The sequence below is a fragment of the Manis pentadactyla genome, chromosome 13 (genome assembly GCF_030020395.1).
Source record: "Manis pentadactyla isolate mManPen7 chromosome 13, mManPen7.hap1, whole genome shotgun sequence".
NCBI classification, from domain to species: domain Eukaryota; kingdom Metazoa; phylum Chordata; class Mammalia; order Pholidota; family Manidae; genus Manis; species Manis pentadactyla.
In genome coordinates, this window is record NC_080031.1 from 16,351,769 (window position 1) to 16,370,112 (window position 18,344).

Here is an 18,344-nt window from a genome sequence, read left to right on the forward strand (position 1 = left end):
ACAATTATTTAGGGTGGCATTTATGGGTATAGCAAGATAAATTTGGAATAGAGAACAGGAACTAGAATTCGAAAGTTCTGCCTTCAGCAAAGTCCAGATGAGACTTAAGTAGTTTCCTGAGTTCAAAGAAATTTTGAATTAACAAGCAGAAGATATTTGTTCACTTTTCTGGAAGGAAGCTCTCAAGGGGATATCTTTTCTACTCATCTTCCAGTCTCATAATCTCAGGACCACTGAGCATGGCAATAGAGAACACATTCCTTTTTTAAAAAAATTAACCTCTATGGGTTCTTTACTACTTCCTCTATAGGCTCCTGGCTATTTTTAAGGTCTTTCATTGGTTAATCCACATTTCTGAACAGTTAGGTTATTCTTGTATTTGTACTCCTACATATCTACATACTGACAAAATACATAATTCAGTACTAGAGTAGGCAGTTTGGCCACAAAACTCACTTTCATAGCTTGGTGTCCATTCTGTTTAGAAAGTTACTGAACCACACAAGTCTATTTAGAAATCCATGATTTCCCACTGTGGATACGTATATATTACTTGGGAGAAATATTCTAGACAGCCACGGCGATAGCTCAGGACTGCATTTCTCTCTTTCTGGGCAATGATAGAGCTGGGTTCCAAATATTTGTGGGTTTTTTTAGCTATGCCTCCAGCATGAATGATAGCACTGTGTTTCAGGAGCCCTTTAGTATCCTAGAGTCTATAATAGATGTTTCTAGTTCTCATGAAAATATTGAACAAACATCAAGGAAAGATGTTTTACAACTTGAAGCTAATGCAGACGGTCGTTAACATTGTTATTAGAGACAATCCAGATGATTTAGCTCAGACCTTTGTCAAAGGTATACATCTGTCTGTGAATAACAGGCGGCTGTTTATTACTGCCTATAACATGCTATTCATTAGATGAAGGATAAGGGTGGGAGGGAATGTCTGCTCCAAACAGTGTCTAAATGGTGATTGCATGAGCTAAGAGATTACAGTGACTCCATCATAGATGGGATACTTAGCTGCCCAATTCAGGCTGTGGGCCCAGGTGTAAGAGACTGGTATCAGGTCACTTGATTGCTCTAACTCCCAACCCAAATGGCATCTTCTCCCAGAATTCTATTTAATGTGAATTCTAAAAGCAACGTATATCATTTCTACTATTGTGACACATCCTAACCACTATTTTGGGCATTTGAGGCTGATGCAGTTCTGTGCTTTCCTCCATTTTATTGTCATCATTACTGAGTTATTTCTTTCTGATAATACCAGGATTGTGGAACTATTACAGGAATAACTTGAGTCGTAGATTGAATCTTGCTTTGGTAAAGTGAGTGAGAAATTCCAGGTGATTACTGTGCAGTATTTTTTTTTTATTAAATCAGTATTTATAATAAATTAAAGCAAATGATTTTCCTGACTTAACAACTTCAGGAACAGATCAAACAAGATCAAATTATTTGATAAATGACCAAGAAAAAACACACACATAGACACAGAAGAGCCACACATTGTCTTTCTTAATGAACTTGTAACCCATTCGCTTGTTTCTCAAGCATGTTCACAGCTAAGCTTTGTGTGAAGGTGCTTACATACTCTGAAAAAGTAGCAAGTTTCCCCTGTCCCCCCTGATCCATCTCTTAACACACCTCCTTCACAGGTAGGATGTTGAGTCAGGTCCTTGTTTCTTTTTCTTATTGCTTGTATAGGTTCTTTATTCTTGTAACTCATTCTTAAGTCTGTCTTCACAGTTCTCAGTAGTTGGATGGTTATCAAAAGTATCAAAAGTAACCTACATATTCACTAATACTTTTTGAATCCTTATTATCTGTCAGATCCAGTCCTAGTGCTGTAAATGCATTATCTAATTTAATACTGACAGGAATTCAGTTCCTAGTTTTGGGATGAAGATACTGAGGCTTATTTATGGTGATAACTGATTGTTCCCACAGTGCGTGGATGGCACAGCTGGGAGTGAGGCACACCTAATCCTTTCTCTGAATTTCCCAAGACTGTAATAAACCTCCAAATTTTACAGTGCCTGCAAATCACCAGCGAATTTTGTTACAACTGATTCTGATTTGGGGGTACAGGATGGGACTAGGATTCTGCATTTTTAACAAGCTCTCTGGGGAGGTGATACAGCTGGTCCTGGAAAAACTCTTGAGTGTTTTTTCACTTAATTCTTTCTTCCTTAAGGAAGGTGGGTGAGGGATATGGAGGGTAGGAAAATTGACCTCACATCATTTAAAATCTGAAAGTGTCACCTCAACCCTATCCTGTTGCATTTTCTGAATCCCAAAAGGGAAATGATTCAGTCATTTTTTTTTCCTCTGCCTGCATTTCAACAGACCGTGGACAGCCACAGGGGAGGCTTTCTCTGTTACAGAGGGTCTAGTGGGGGCCATCGCCCCTCTGTTTTCCAGCAAACACCACTGGATGATGAGTCGCTAGTGGGCAAGAGCAGAACTTTTGATCTTCTCTAGAAAGTCACTCTATTGTTTGCTTTAAAAATGCCCCGAGGCTGCCAGTTCCCCCGGTTGAGGCTTTAAACATATGATGGCCATTTATCTATTTTCAGTCCTTTCAAATTCCTTCTCATGCTTGTGATTTGGGACAGGGGAGAGGGCAGCACCTGAATGGCCGCTACTCACCATTCATTATCCAATAGATCTCTATTAAGCCAAAGACATTTTTTTCCCCAATTGTTTCTTTCCTTCTAGGGATAAAGACCTCTTTTCACCATTATGCCTCTGATCATTTTGCTGCCCTTTTCTGAAACTTCACTTTGTTGGCTCTGCTTTCTTTGAGGTAAGATGATCAAAGCAGCTGTAAGCATGCCGGCAATTTTTACAATAAATAGCATTTTCTGGGTTATTTTTCATTCCCATTTTAATGCAACTCACTCACCTTGCCTGTTCTTTAAACTGTCCTGTGCATTTTCTATGGCTTTATATCAAACCGAAAAGTCACTTCAGATTACATCAGAGCACTTGCCCCATCCCAAATTCACCTTAATTTAAGGTTGAGGTGGGAGCTATTCAGTAAATTGTAATCTCCACAATGGTTTTCTTTCCCTTCGCTTTTTTTATCTGGAGTTCCTTGGAAGCAGAGTGCTGCTCTGGCCAGAAGCAAACCTGAGAAGAGTTGAGGATTTAGAAGTTTATCAAGCCTTCATCACATCACAGCCGTCCCCACGGACAGTATAATGTTCCCACAGCCTATGTTCTTCTCACCCTCTCGGTGGTCCCAATGGTAAGCAACCACTTACCAGTTGCATTTGTTTCTGCTTTTCCAACTCCAACTGACTCTTATTACTACTACTCTGAGTACTTGCCATGTAAGGAGCAATTCCTATTCATGGCTAAGATTTGCAGAGCACTCACTCTGCACCAGGCACATTTTAAGAACATCCCATGTGTTAACACATTGGGTCCTTTGTATGACTCAGCAGGTAGGTTGCATTATTATTCCATTTTACAGATGAGGAAATCAAGGCACACACACAGGCCCGAAGACTTGACCATGGTCACCTAGGCAGCAAGTAAGTGGAGGAGGCAGGACTGAAATCAGGCGCACAGCCTCTGGGCCCTGAACTTTTTAATACCAGACACCTTCTTCCTGCGTAATAGGTAATGCATTACATGCTTTATATATATTACCTAAATATTAGTAATAATATGCCTCATTTCAAGATCTCTATGTTTCTAACAGTCATTCCAAACAAACTTTATCTCAGCCTTTTAGAAAGACTTTACCAATTATAATAAAGGAGCAAGCACAGGTCAGAGATTCCAGTTATAAATCGTAAGGTCAATGCCATACTCATCTCACTTAATATTGATGGGTTTACATTTTCAAGCTTCTGTATAGACACTGATCACCCTGAGGGCAGGAGCCGCATTTTATTCATCTATGAATTGAATCTGTAATGGTCCCTAGGGAAGGTTTAAGCACTTTTCTCTCAGTGGTTCAGGGATTGATTTAAAACCACATAGAATCTCTCAGGGGGCTGAGTGTGGAAGGTGGGGTGTGGGAATCCTAATGGGTACCTTCCCTGCTGCCAGGCCTCTGGAAGGTTGCTTGGCACTCATACTGTTTTCCCTGAATTCTTTCTCTTCTCTGCACATGGAACAATCTTTTCCCTGCTTGTGTCTGGCAAGTTTTGCAACTTGCTCTGTTTAAACATGGCTGTTCTTAGAGCTCCGAGAGCCAAATTCTGGTTCTAAGTGACTGTTTACTGTATGGAGCTAGAGGCAGAGCTCATGTTCCCCCCAAATTCCTTTTAAGCCTATAATTCAACACACTGTCACCACAAGGATTAAAAAACTCTCATTTGTTCCACTAAGAAATCAATTCTACTGACTTTGTTTCTTGGTGACCTAGTAGCCTGGCCTAAGAGAGGCCCTCCCAGACAGCTTTACATTCTGAAGCTCTAATAGGTGACAAGATGGGGTGCTGGACCCAAATAACCTAGTTCAAGCTCTTTGTTGGTGTGGGACCAGTTGAAGTATCTCAGCTTACCTGTCATACCCCTAACATATCCCTCAGTGTTCAAAGAATACTTACCTTGTAAGATCATCAGTTAATGAGAATTCACCAGTAAAATGCCAAATACAGTGTAGGAACCTAATACTCATTTTAGTAAGTGTTGAGTACCCCTTCCCATTGCTCTTTGCATTTCATCTCTTATCTCTATTTCATCTGTACACCAAACTCTGAGCTGAGAGAGCTCAGTATACAGAAAGGAAAACTGAGGCACAGAAAGACTTGCCTACAGTCACAGTTCTCACCACAGGCCCAGCACATGGTTCAGTAACAATTGGACAGAGAAGCCTTTCTTCTTAGTAAGGTACATTCACTCTGAACTGTGGGGAACTGGATTGTAGGAATCCAAATACAAATTAAGGATATCAGTAAGTGTTTAAAATAAAATTAAGATGCTTGCATTCATGCAGTGAATTTGTTTACTGCCCATGCTATACAAAGTATGTTTATAGATCGTATTCTTTCAAACACACATCAGTTGAGTGCCATTTCACTGGTGAAGTAGAAAGTGGAATCGGTAGGAACTCTTTCAGTGACAAGTAATGGAGGTTTGTTTTATATTTTATTATAATGAAGATGTGGTGGTGGGCAGGAGCTTAGGTTCATTCAGGAGTGCAATGATGTTAAGGCTCAAGTTAACATGTCTGCAATGCTATTTATCTCTTCATGGTCATAAGATAGCTGCAGCAGTGCCGAGAATCAAGTCCTACATTCCAGTTAAGAAACATGAATAGCACAGGGTATTTCTCTCATCAGAGAGGAAAACTCTCCTCATTTTACATCTCATTGACTGAAATGGGATTCATGCCCACCGCTAGATTAGGGTCTAAACTCATATTTCCAAAAATCAAGGGATCCTCTCTTATTCCTAAACAAATGTGGGGTGAGGTGTTGCCTGTTAGCAAGGAGAATTAGCTTTTAGGATGGCAGTTAACAGTGCCTGACACAAAAGGACATTGGAATAGAAGTAAAATGAACAAGGACGTCAGGTCTTTTTCTTTCATTTGCTAACTGAGTCACACTGTAAAAATCCTTATGCTTCTGCATTCTTACCTGTAAATTAGAGATAATAATAGTCTATTTTTCTCATAGGAATGGAGTGAGGAAATATACGTACACTGACATGTTCTGAAGATTATGAAGTACTGTGAAAAAGCAAATTATTATGTTTAGGACATTTTTTTCATTTGGGAGGCTATTAGAAAATCATAAAACCGTCTCTCCTAATGGAACTCATAACCAGGGAGGAAACCCAAGCTGTTCAAACACAAAATTTGAAATAATACAAGGTTTAACTATCAACTCAAGACAACAATAGCAAAGTTATTACAAGCAGTATAAAGAGACAGTAAAATATAATGGTTAAAATGAAAGGGTTTGTAGTTATACATACCTCAGTTGAAGTCCAAATTCCAGCACATCTTAGCTGTGTGATCTTGAGCAAGTCTCTTATCTTCTGGATGTCACTTTTCTCACCTGTAAAACAGAAAAAGAAAGTCTTTCCCCACAATGCTTTTGAGAGGCTAAATCCATGAAATATACACAAAATACTTAGCACAGTGTCTGGCACAGGAGTTGAACTCAATAAATGTTAACTAACAAATAGTTAATATGTGGTTTGATATAAATTTCTCTTCTTTCTAACTGTTCCTCCAGCCCTTCTGGAACTAGGTGCCCTGGGTCCCTGGGAAATGACTGCCTTTTAACATATTGAACAGGTCCTGAATGATCTCAGCCCTCCCACGAGTTCCCTGAAGCTCCAGATTAGCCTTTTCCCCCAGGATGGTTATTGACAATTCACTCTTAGTCTTTGCTTCCCTTCTTTTAACTGGTTTTGGGTTTGCAGTCAGCTGTGTTTCTCGCCCTGAGGTTACAAATGAACTCGTTCATCCCTTTGGCTGAATCTCAGCCTCTTCTTTCATTGAGTAAAAATGACCTAAACTGGATTTTCCCCTGGCTGGAATGAATAGGGACTAAGAAATGGCAAAATATCAAGACATCTATCAGAAACAGGGAGACCCCTCAAATATGGTTCCCTCTATTTTGTATCCAGCTCCTATTTTAACCCCATGAGTACAGTTCAGAACTTTGGGAGAAAAGAAAAAAGGTGGCCAAATCTTATAGGTTTGAGGCTTGATTCTTTCCATATTAAAAAAAAAAAAATATATATATATATATATATATGTAAATGTGAAGGCTGTTATTTGGAGACTAGTATGGGTCTGTTTTGCTTTGTCAGAAACATAAATAAAAATTGAACTGTGCAGTAGCATACAGCAATTTAAATTAGAATTGCAGTGGGCTGGACTGCGGGGATGGGGGATTTAACTCTTGACAGGTTAAGGGGAAGGCTGCATAGACCCCTCCTCTGCTACAAAACAGGAGATCGTTTTTAGGTAATGTCAGTTGCTGTCTTTACTAACATTTCTCAACTATAACCACCATGCTTCCTAATCTCAATGTGATCCCTCCCCACCTCCTAAGCTAGACCTGGCCAGAGAAGGCAGCAGACCAGCGAGCTCAACCCTGCCGGATAGTGAGGTCTGCAGAAACCTTGAGGTGAGGAGTTTGGATGGGCTGGTAGCCCTCAGATGCCGGTCAAGTTGCACCCTCCTCTCCCTCGCCCCAACTCCTGCACACGGTTAAACCTGGAGGATGGGGCTCACTGGTTTCCTTCTTAGAGCTGGTGTTCTTTCTTGAACTGTGATCTGTTTAGCTGGGCTTTACAACTGCTTTTTCTTACCTACTCCTCCAGCAAAGGCTGAAAACTGAGCTTAGTGCTTCAGCATTAACTTGGGCCCCACTGCAAGTGGACTGTCACCTCTGCCCAGTAGGCCCAGCCCCTGTGACCATCCACCACCTGTGCACCAACTTGAGCTTTAATGAGGCCCTTGGAAAGGACTGCTGATCTGTCAGTTACTGTCCTCCAGGGGCCAGTCCCAGAATCGATATTAGCTTCTCTCAGCCTCTCCTCTGTCATCCTCCTCCCTGGAAATACCCACAACTGAAGGATGAGCGTGCTTTGTGGCCAATCCACCTGAAACATGAGCGTATATTTTCCACATGAACTTCCAGACCATCCAGATCGACTTTCCAAACCCCTAGGGGTATGTGGCCTCATGCACAGCTGTCAGAACAGACATATCCGGGTTCAAATCCTGATTCTGCTATATACTAACTGTGTGTCCTTGGACAAGTCACTTTCTCCTCCAAGCCCAATTCCACATCTGCAGGTGGAGATAACAAAACCTCAGAAGGAGGCCTTTTGAACCACACACTCAAAACCATGCCTGGCTCAGTGACAAAGTACCTCTATATTAGGAGAGATGATTCAGGAAGATAAATCTTTTTATCTTATGTCTTCAAGTAGTAACACTTGAATGCAATTTAAAACATAGTTTTAAACATTAAAATAAACAGAGATGCATTGTGAAGCAGAATACAGCATTTGTATACATTTTTAAGATAAAACAGGCGACTTCTAAAAATGTTCCTTGCTGTTTGCTGCTCCAGGCTTCCCCTCAGACACCTTGGAGGGGGAAGTTCTTTTCCCTGCTGTTTGAGGTATTTCAATGACTTGTGTTATAAACCATAATGTTTAAGTCAGAAAGGAAAGAATGCAGGAAATATATCTGTGGGGAGTAGATCAATGTGATGGCTATGGGTAGTTAATAAGGAGATTAGATTGTTCTTGCCTCTTTTCAAAATAGACATTTGCCCCTATTCCCTTCATCAGCTCTGGCCAACCCTTTTTATAAAATAAATGCTTCCATCACAGCTATAGAGAAAACATTGTTCAAGCTGTAACCTTGGGGAAAGACCAGTTAGGAAGCTTTGTGAGCAGGAATATGGTTCTCATATGCTTGCACCACGGTGTCCTCATCTGGAAAATGGGTTTATAGTTTCTATCTCACAGAGTTGTGCCTGGTATTTGATACATGTCTCTAAGGTATCAAACACATTCCCCACCCTTTCCAGCATCACTTCTCCTACCACCCTGGCCCCAGCCACCTCTGCCGCTGACCAGGAACACTGGGTGTCTCTGTTTCTCTGGCCTCTGCACCCCCTGCCCTGCCTCCACAAACCACAGAGCAGTCATAATGATCTTTGAAGAACTTAGTTCTACCTGGAAGGCTGGGTGGGAGGAGCTGAGCAGATAAGCAAGTGACTGATATTTGAGCTTCCATCACACACAAGACACCACTCTGGTGGACTGCCTCCCCACCTCTGCACAGGCCTGGCTGTGGCAGGGATCCATGGCAGTGATTGACAACCCTCCCTTCTGCCCAGGGATCTGCAGAAAGCCCAGCCTTGTTCATGCCTTCTTCATACTGCGCACAACTTGGAGAATCACATTAAAGCCAAGAATGTGATTTGCATATAGGCATTAGGCAAAAAGTAGTCTCCCTGAGCAGAAACCACACAGCTCATAATTGCTGCAGGTCTCTAAAGTGTCAGGGCTCTGCTACCCAGTGAGGCTGCAAACCAGCTTTTTCATCATAAAGGAATGAGCTGCCAATGATTTTCATAGCTTGATTAACGCTCCTCAAACCAATCTCCATTGGGTGCAGAAGTGAAGCCCAAGGAAGATGGATGTTTCCTATTACTTGATGTAATGACTGTGAGCCAGGCTAATGAAACCTTTACAGCCCAAGTTTACAGGGAAAAAAAAAAACAACAAACACAGATCAATACCTGAGTTACAGTTGGAATGCATTGATAAATGGGTGACAGGCTGCAGGCCTGGCCCCAGCAGAGGAAAGGAGAGCAGGGGAGAGGCTGGGCATGTAGAGAGGGAACTGGACACAAAGAGAAGACGATGAAGAAGGACCCAGCATCAGTGTGGTGATGGGGCCTGAGGGCATGGAGAAAGGGGGAGAGCTGAGCATGAGGGTATCAAGAGAAATGAGAGGATCAGATGTCCAGGAGGAAGGAGGGAGGGAGAGAAAGGAGGGAGTGAGGCAGTGGAGCTGGGCTCCTGATGCTTAGGGAGTCAGTCCAGAGGGGAGGCGTGGTGTGCCGTGGCATGTGGCACCTTGACCTTGGCTGTTGCACTCCCAGTGAGGATGGTCAGCCCCAGTATCCTCACTCCCCCTCTGCTAATTAAAACCTCACCGCCACTGTCTCCACTCCCAGTTCTCATTAAGACTTTCTTGTATCCATGCAGACATCTTTTCATTTTGCCAGTCCTCGGATCAGATCTCCTAGCAGGGCTGGGCTCAGCCTCTGTTCTACTGTGTTCAGAAGCACCACTTAGGCAATATGGCACCACCTGCTGGCTGGGGCAAGCCAAGAAGGCCTCAGTCCTGACAGATTGCCCATTCATCTTCTCAGACAGTGTTGCTGTGCACACCTCATGGCTCAGAGTAGGAATGCAGCCTGGAAAAATCCATAGCTTTAGAAGGATCTCCCTTACCATCTCCAAGTCCTCAATCTACTTAAGTTCCTGAGGCCACTGTGGCTTCCTGCTTCCCCTGCACCTCACTGTCCCCCTCACATAATATGTCACTTACTTCTTAGTTATGTTTATGGTCTGTCTCACCCAGCTCTATTGTAGGAAAGGGATTTTGGGGCCTTTTGCTCATTGCTGTATCCCCCTCACTTAACCTCTATTAGGTATACAGTAGGAACCTACTAGATAGTTGTTGAATGAAAGAGTGAATGAGGGCTGGTCATTGTGCTTTAGTCCTGGCCTCAGAGTGAACTATCTGGATAACTACTACCCTTCACCTCAGTTTTTGTATCTGGAAAATGGGTACAAATAGATTCATATATGTAAAGTGCTTGAAAAATATGATATACTCTATACATGTAACAGGACCACACTATTCACATTCCCTGGCAGGTTGTCATCACAAATGCTATAGAAGGAATCACCAGCAAACAGGACATATAGATATGTGCATATTTCCAACCCCATTGCTCAAACTGCTGCTTACTCTAACTCCTGATTCAAGAAGGTCATCCTTATGTCTTCATCCAAAATGAAGCTACTTTTTGGGCCTAATACCCCACAGACCATGACCCTGTGTCTGCAGGTATGTTGTACAAGTTGTCCACTTGCCAAGTGGAACCTGGGCAAAGCACTATGTGCAGAATCTGAGAGCGGACCGTTCAGGACCTGCACTTTGAGCCTGTGGTATGACATCAGCAGCAGCTCTCCAGGAGCAGAGCCGGAGGCAGGACTCTCTGGGGAGCACATTTCCTCCAGTTCTGCAGATTCAGGAGGGGCAGGTGAATCAGCAGGAGGGCCTGCAAGTTTTGATAATCAGAGTTTGCTCTGGGTCATGAAGTGGAGACAAGACCGAGGGAAACAACTGGGTGTGTAAGTAGGGCAGCAGGAGGCCCCAGAAACTGGCCTCGGGGTGAGGACACGGGCCCTACTCCTGACCACTGCTCCTATTGGCTCATTTAGTTTGTACGAATCAGTTTTTCCAATTCCAGTTACATAGGCTGCTCCCTGAGTGCCGGAGCCTCTGGCATACAGCTTTGCCTCATCGCTGGGCCTTGGGGAGGATTCATGGCCAAGGGCTCACAGTGCCTGCCTGGGTGCTTTTCCATGACCAGCTCTCCCTGAGTCCCAGCTCCTCTTCTGCCCCACTGTGATGCTAAGTGTGGAATGCTCCTGTGGCAGGGAAACCCATCCCTCCCCCTTGGTCTTTAGGAAGCAGCTGTGGGCTGGGGAGGAAGAGCTGCCATTGGCTATGTGACTGAAAACATTCCCTCGTCTCCACATGGCATAATATGTGAGAATGAAAAGAGAACATGCAACCGAGTGCCCACACATGGTACGTAAGCAACACATGGCTGTGACTAAACAAGATGATCTCTTGACAGCATCTCTGTTCACTAGAATTTTTGAATTCCTAACACCGGAAGGATAAGAGAACCAAACCTGAACACATGTCCTGGACTATATTAGGTGCCTACTGTATGTCATCATATTACTCCTCGCAACAGTCCTGTGAGTTGAAGAGTCAGCCACACCTAACAGATGAGGAAACCAAAATGCATAGTGAATAAGCCTAAGGTTAGGTTGCAGATGAACAATAGAGCTCAAGAATCCTTGCCCTGATTCCAAAGCTCATGGTTTTTCCCTGTCCCTGGGCTGCATCGCAGGAGACTGAATGTTAACCAGAGAAGATTCTGGACTGCACAACTAGTATAGATTGTTCACAGCTCTTGTGCATGAGACATGGCCCTCTGCAGCCGGGGGCCTGGGCAGAAGCATGGTTTCTAGAGAACTCCAGGCTTGGGCCTGATAAAGAAAAAAAAATGAGCTAATGGTTGTTGAACTTTTGATATGTGTCATGCACTGTGCTACACACCTCCCTCTCTTGTGCTTTATTTGCTAATTAAAGTAATGCTCTGAGAATATGCCTTACTCCCATTCTACAAATAAGGAGACTGAGGCTCAAAAGGACACCCAGGCAGAGAGTAGAGCCGATGGCTGAGTACAGGGATGCTGCAAAAATGCCGAGAACTGAGCAAACTCAGAGCCCAGAGGGGGCACGGGAGGGAGAACAGTCACTGTGCAGATGCTCGTGCTTCTTCTTGGAGGGCACTTCCTACTCCCCAGCGCTGTCCCATTAAGAACTGCTTCTCAGGTTTTGAGAGTCAGGTAAATCCTCTCTTTGAAGACTTCTCCAGCCTTGTAGTTCGAGAATCAGACATAACAGCTAGCATGCTGACACCTATCTGGTAGATACTCAAATATTTGACAGCAGACAAATGAATGACTAAACAAAAGATCTCTGCAGTGAGAGAGAGGACATTTGGTCTGTCCTGCCCAGTACGGTCGTCACTGGCCACACGTGGCTATGGCTAGTGTAAGGGGTAACGCGCTGGAGTCCTGGGCTTGCCCTGCTGTCACATGGCTGCATCAGCAAATTCATTAACCATGATAACCTGCAGGGGCAAAGAGACCCAGATGATTCTATATTTGGATAACTCCAACCAAGCTCCTTGGAACATGACTAGTTCATCTTGAAATATCTTTTAAGAACTTTTTCTACTTTCATTAGCTATTAGACCAGGATAGCAATTTTTAAAAAGTGAGAGGCTCTGGTTCTCCGTGGGTTCCAAATCCCTCTGTGACAGAAAAGGGGTTTATTAAACTTTTCAGAGGACCACTTTGGGTCGATTTTGCTTCTCAGCTCAACACCATAGGAAGCTGACTATAGACAGACAAAGCTCTGTTGTTAGCAGGCTGGTGGTGATTTGGAGTAGAGCTTAGAATGCAGAGTAGGGAACACCTAGACTGCAGGCATTTGCTTGGTAGCACCTTCGTATCTTCCAGGGTTCAAATGCCAGGGCACATCAGTAGCTGTCCAAGAATTGGCCCATCAGGAACACACTGATGCTCATCTAGAAGGATCCTCTCCTTCTTCCAGAACACCAGGGACCTATACTAACGTTGAGCCAGGATCTGGGAAGGGACGGTCTAAGGGGTGGTAATCAATCTGCTCTCCAGGATGGGTCTGCTCTCCATGGTGGATCAGTGGCTCCTGGATGATGTGAGGCTCATGGTTCCAAGGGTCAGAACCACTGCATCTCCCAGTTAGGTTGAGCTGCCCTGGGAGACACCCCCTGGCTCATTTCCTATTGTGTCCCAAGAGCTTGATGCTAGAGTAACCTTTCAAAAAAGTCTTCAGGGGTAGCTGGGGTTTTCATTCAACTTTGTGGGTTGCTGGATTCCAGGTATTAGTGGTTTTACTTGACTATTGAGCATAAAGGGAGGGGTTGTGGAAGGCTGACAGTCCATCAGTTGGTTCAGAGACACCAGATGCAACTGGGTCTCATTCTCCCCCATGCTTTTCTGACCACTGTCCCTTCACTCCCCACCCCGGACCAGTCACATATTCCACCATGAAGAGCTCCTTGTTCTCCTTTCTTTCCTGTTTCAGGCTCCGTTTCCTCCTGAACTGCAAAGACACTTTTCTCTTCCAGTCTGGGTGGTACAAGATTCTCTAAATCAGGATGCTGACTCTGGAAAGAAATATTTAGTGAATGATGGCTCATGGTTGCTAAGCAAATCTGAGCTGGCTGACTTCTGCATGGAGTTCTCAAGGTTCTCAGGAGTGGCTGAGAATGGAACAAATCATTTGGCCCAGAGTAATGGGTTTCTGTGCTATTAGTTGAGCAGCTTTGTATAGTGGAAAAAGCCTTTTTTTTTTTTCACTGATTGTCACTGCCTAACTGTAGAGCAATAGCCTTTCAGGGCCTCAGTTTTCTAACTGACGGAATAGAGACACTGGACCAAACCCCATGCTTGCGAAACTAGATTCCTCAGAGGTCATCCTAGGGATGGTGCTTGGATAGGATACTGAAATCCCATCTTTGCTTCTACTGTATTACTTATGCATTTCTCTCTCTCTCTCTCTCTCTCTCTCTCTCTCTCTTTTTGTTTTTTCTTTGCTTTACATCCTCGCATAAGATTTGGTTTGAGGAAAGTATTTGGTGGCTAAAAATAATCTGAAATCCTCTGAGTAGATGATCTGTAAGTTGCCCTTTCAGCTCCATAATTTTCAGGTAGCACCTGCTAATTGGGTCTGATCACAAACTCAGGTCAGAGACTAACAGCGTGTGGTAAGAAGTCCTGAGGCTGTGTTTCAACTCATTTTAGCAATTTGCTCACTTCTTTACATTTGACACTTGGGGTTAAATCTGAAGCTGTTTTTTTGTGTATGAGCATTTTGTTTTTAAGCTAATTCTGAGTTTGAAAGAATGTAATGGGAGGTGTCTGTCTCTAGTCTCATTTGGTGGCTGTAGGATGGTGGTCAGGTCCGTGAGGAACGCTAGGGGTCTCCCTTTGCCCATCTCTTCTGGAGATTTCAGATGCCTTTGTGCCAGGATGGGGGTCACTACACAGGAAGTTAGACTGGTTTTCATTCATGGGTCACAAGAGAAGATGTACTTCAGTACCCTATGCTAAATATAATGACTAATGAAGCACTTATCAGCCCCAGAAGGTCAACCATCAAGACAGATTCAATACCTTTGCCATGGATACTCATCCTATGCTCTAAAACCTCAATTCACCTCGGCCTACTCCTCTGCTATTTGGCTTATGATCTAGGAATTGCACTGGGAAACCTGCTCCTGGAGAGAGAGCTAAAGAACTCCTTTACTCCCAAAGGTGTTTTCTTTTTAATTCAACTTTATTGAGGTAAAGTTGACATACAATAAATGGACGTGTCCTAAGTGTACAGTTCTACAGGTTTGAGAAGCATCTATCCATGTGAGTACTACCTCAGTCAAGATTTAGAGCATTTCCACCACCCATCACTCATTCCCACCCACTGTGCCACACCCTTGGTATGCCAGTACAGCGTAGTGGGTAGGAGTGACTGGTGGGTGATGGAAGTGCTCTGTATCTCGGTTGGGTTTGGGTTACATGGAGTGCATTTTTCAAAACCCATGCAAATGAATAGTTAAAATTGCCCAACTTTATAGTTGAAGACCTGAAGCTTAAGAAGATTAAATATATTTACCAATGTCAAGCCCTTATTAAGTAGCTGAACCTAGATCTGACCCCAAAATCATTGAATTTCAATCTCATGCTCTGAACGACCGTGTTGTTCTAACTTCCTTCATTATCATATTCACAGATGGAAGTAATACAGGCCGGGAACTAGCAGCCTGGGCCAATCTTCTCATTGTCTAAATAAAGAAACAGACATTGAGAGGTGAGGTGATTTATGCAGCAAATCAGTGGTGGTGAATCCCATATCAGAGACCATACTTAGTTTGTCCTTAGTCCCGTGATGGTGCCAAGGATGGTGATGTCAATATCTTCCTGCCAATAATGAGTCATCACATCATAGGACCCCCACATGCAAGAAGAGCTCTTAATGCCCTATGTTATTACAATGAATGTTCCTATGAATGCCCAGTGCTTCACATTCATGCTCCTCAGGTGGAACCAGAATGCACAAGTGAATAATGTGGGGATCCTAAAGTACAGGTTGATTCAGGAAGACTGGGAATCCCGAAACATTTTTAAAGAATTCAAAAGCAAAATTAAATGAATTTAGTTTAGTCATTCCCTCAGTTTTCCTCTCCCTACAGAGAAAACACACACACACACACTCACCACACACATATAAGCATGTGCACACACATGCATGCACATGCATGACACATATCAGTTTTAGTCACAGCTATCAATAAGCTTCTGCTGTTAACCTTAACTTGTACACTAAAAGCCTTGACTGTAAGACAAATTCCTGGATATGCATTGATTGGTCACACCCACAAAACCACAACTGAATGTGTCATTTGCTTACATTTTCCAGTTGGAATTAGATATCACAAAATTGAGTATTTTGATTGACTTTACATCTGGATCAGTCAAAATTCTATTTCCCAGGGAATGGTTGTGCTGTGCTGAGAGGTTTTCATCTTGTGCTGCCAGAACTACTTTTGGCTAGTGATTTACTGGTAAATTCCAGTCCAAACCCAACTGCTCATGCTTTCTGCCCAGAAGGAATTGGGATGTACTGATCTATGTCCAAGCTCATCTGGGGAGACCAATGCTGCTACAACAGAGAGGGTGACCCTTGGGGCCCTGAATTGTGCTGCTTTGGCTCCTCCTGCCAACTCAGACCGAGGCTTTATCTGCAGCACTTTCAGCAGCCGGCAGGCATGATTCCCTGCCTCAGAAATCTGACTCCCCATTCTCCTGCCTGTCCTTTGATGGCATATTCATCGAGGCACATTTCAGTCATCCAGACGCAGGCTGACCCAGTTAGCTCTACATGCGTTGTGAATCTAGTTAATTGCATATCAACTAATTGCATAATTCACTTATTAATGGACTGAATTAAAATCCAAGTGCTGCAACTTCACTTCAGAGCATCAGTGTTAGTGAGAGGCAAAGCCCTGGAAGACTTAAACTTTGCAAATCCATGTTCCTTCCCTCCCCAAAACGTATTCTTTCTCTCCCTCTCTTTTTCATCTGAGAAAAAGAGAACTATTCCATGAAATGAGTTTATATGAGATTTAAAAAAATAAATACTAATTAAAAAATAAATACTAAAAAATATTAATAATCCTTTACATCCAGCCGCATAATGTTATGGTATAAATATTGACAGATCACATTGGTTCCACCCAGAATAGTTTTGAGAATGCATGTTCTCAGTTTTGAAGGAAGTCCAGGTTTTTCCTGTGTACCTCTGAGGTACCTCCTCCTTGAATAACTGTCCGTGATCGAATGGTCAGAGCTCCATGAGGTTTCCGTTCACCAGGGCAGATGCACCCTTACCACCCACTGACCCTAGAAGCCTGGGCTGGGATGCTGGATTCTTTGGAGGGATGTCGCATCTTACCAGCTGCCAGCATCAAAAAGCAAAGGTTCAGTGCTTCTTCCTAACAGCCTGCCATAAACAACTACCTTATTGTCCTCAAAGTCCTTCTTACTGCTGGTTTGGGGAGTGAGTCAGCACACTTCTTTCTGCAGTGTTACCTCAGGTGTGTAGGAATAGCCCCCTCACTTAATGGTTTAGACTGGGATTCCCCAGAAGAAGGCCTGAGATAGGAATTTGAGTGCAAATACTTGATGTAGGAAGTGAGCTCAGGAAGCCCTGGAAGAGGAGCCGGGCAGTAAGACAGGAACAAGAGGGAGCCTGAAGAGGGCATGCTGTCAAGGGGGGCACTGCTGGGCAGCCAGGGTCCACCTCAGGTGAGGGCCTCTGCGGGCCTAGCTGGTACATCCTCAGTTGGCCACCAGGAGTGAAGAAACTGTGCATTTATCCTCCAGTTCTCATCCATCCTTGCTTGAGGGCTTCCCCTGGGAGCATTAACGCCTTGGCATCTGTGACAAGACCCTCTGGAATGGCCTGAGCGAAAGCCCTCTGGTGAATGTCACTGGTTGCCATGGGATTCTATGGACATTCATGGAAATGTTCAGGGTGAAGGGGTGTAAACAGGGCGCTTACAAACTAGAGCTACACCAGGGTCATCGCTACATGAACCTCCTTCTTTGTTGCCAGCTCCCTAGGACCTAAAGAAGCTCACACCAACCCAAATTAATTGCTTCTGTTCTTGTCTACACTGTGGGTCCAGAACAAACTGACATCTAGTAGTAGAGAAATTTCCCCACTCATCCCTATTATACTCTACAGGATGTCCCAAATTCCTGATTTCCTGCCTCAGGATTAAGTCTCTTCCCACGGGGATTCTCAGTGTGCCACATCAGTTCCTTTTGGGAAAAGCACACGTGTATCTCCAGGAGTGCGTTCTGTCCCTATATCCTCAGGATGTGATCTGCTAGCGGGATACCCTCCAGTATTTGGGTTGGTTAGCCCAATACATTATTATCTTGCTGCAAAAATAGCAATATCTTACCTTTATATTATTTCTATAATTTCCAATGCACTTGTATTTTCTGAGTTGATTCTACCCCAAACTCCCCGGTAAGAGGCATTACCAGATTTTAGCAAGAAGACCAGCTCCCTCAGAGGGTAACGGAGGTCCTGAAGCAGCATGAAACAGCTGCTAGGAACTCATGCTCCCAAATCAGTTGAGCCAAGTCCAAACCTTGGTTCCTTCACGTAGCAGCTGTGTACCCAAAGACAACTCACTGAACCATTGTAAGACTGTTTCCTTGGATATGAAGTGAGATTTGTAATAGTGCCAATTCATTGGATTATGTTGAGGCTTAAATGGGGTAACGGAGTAAAGACAAGTTTTGTTGTGACTATTAACTGACTCAGTCCAAATCGCCCAACACAGCTTAGGACTGAATCCAGCTCTTTTGATTTTTAGTCTTACCTTCTTTCCCATCATT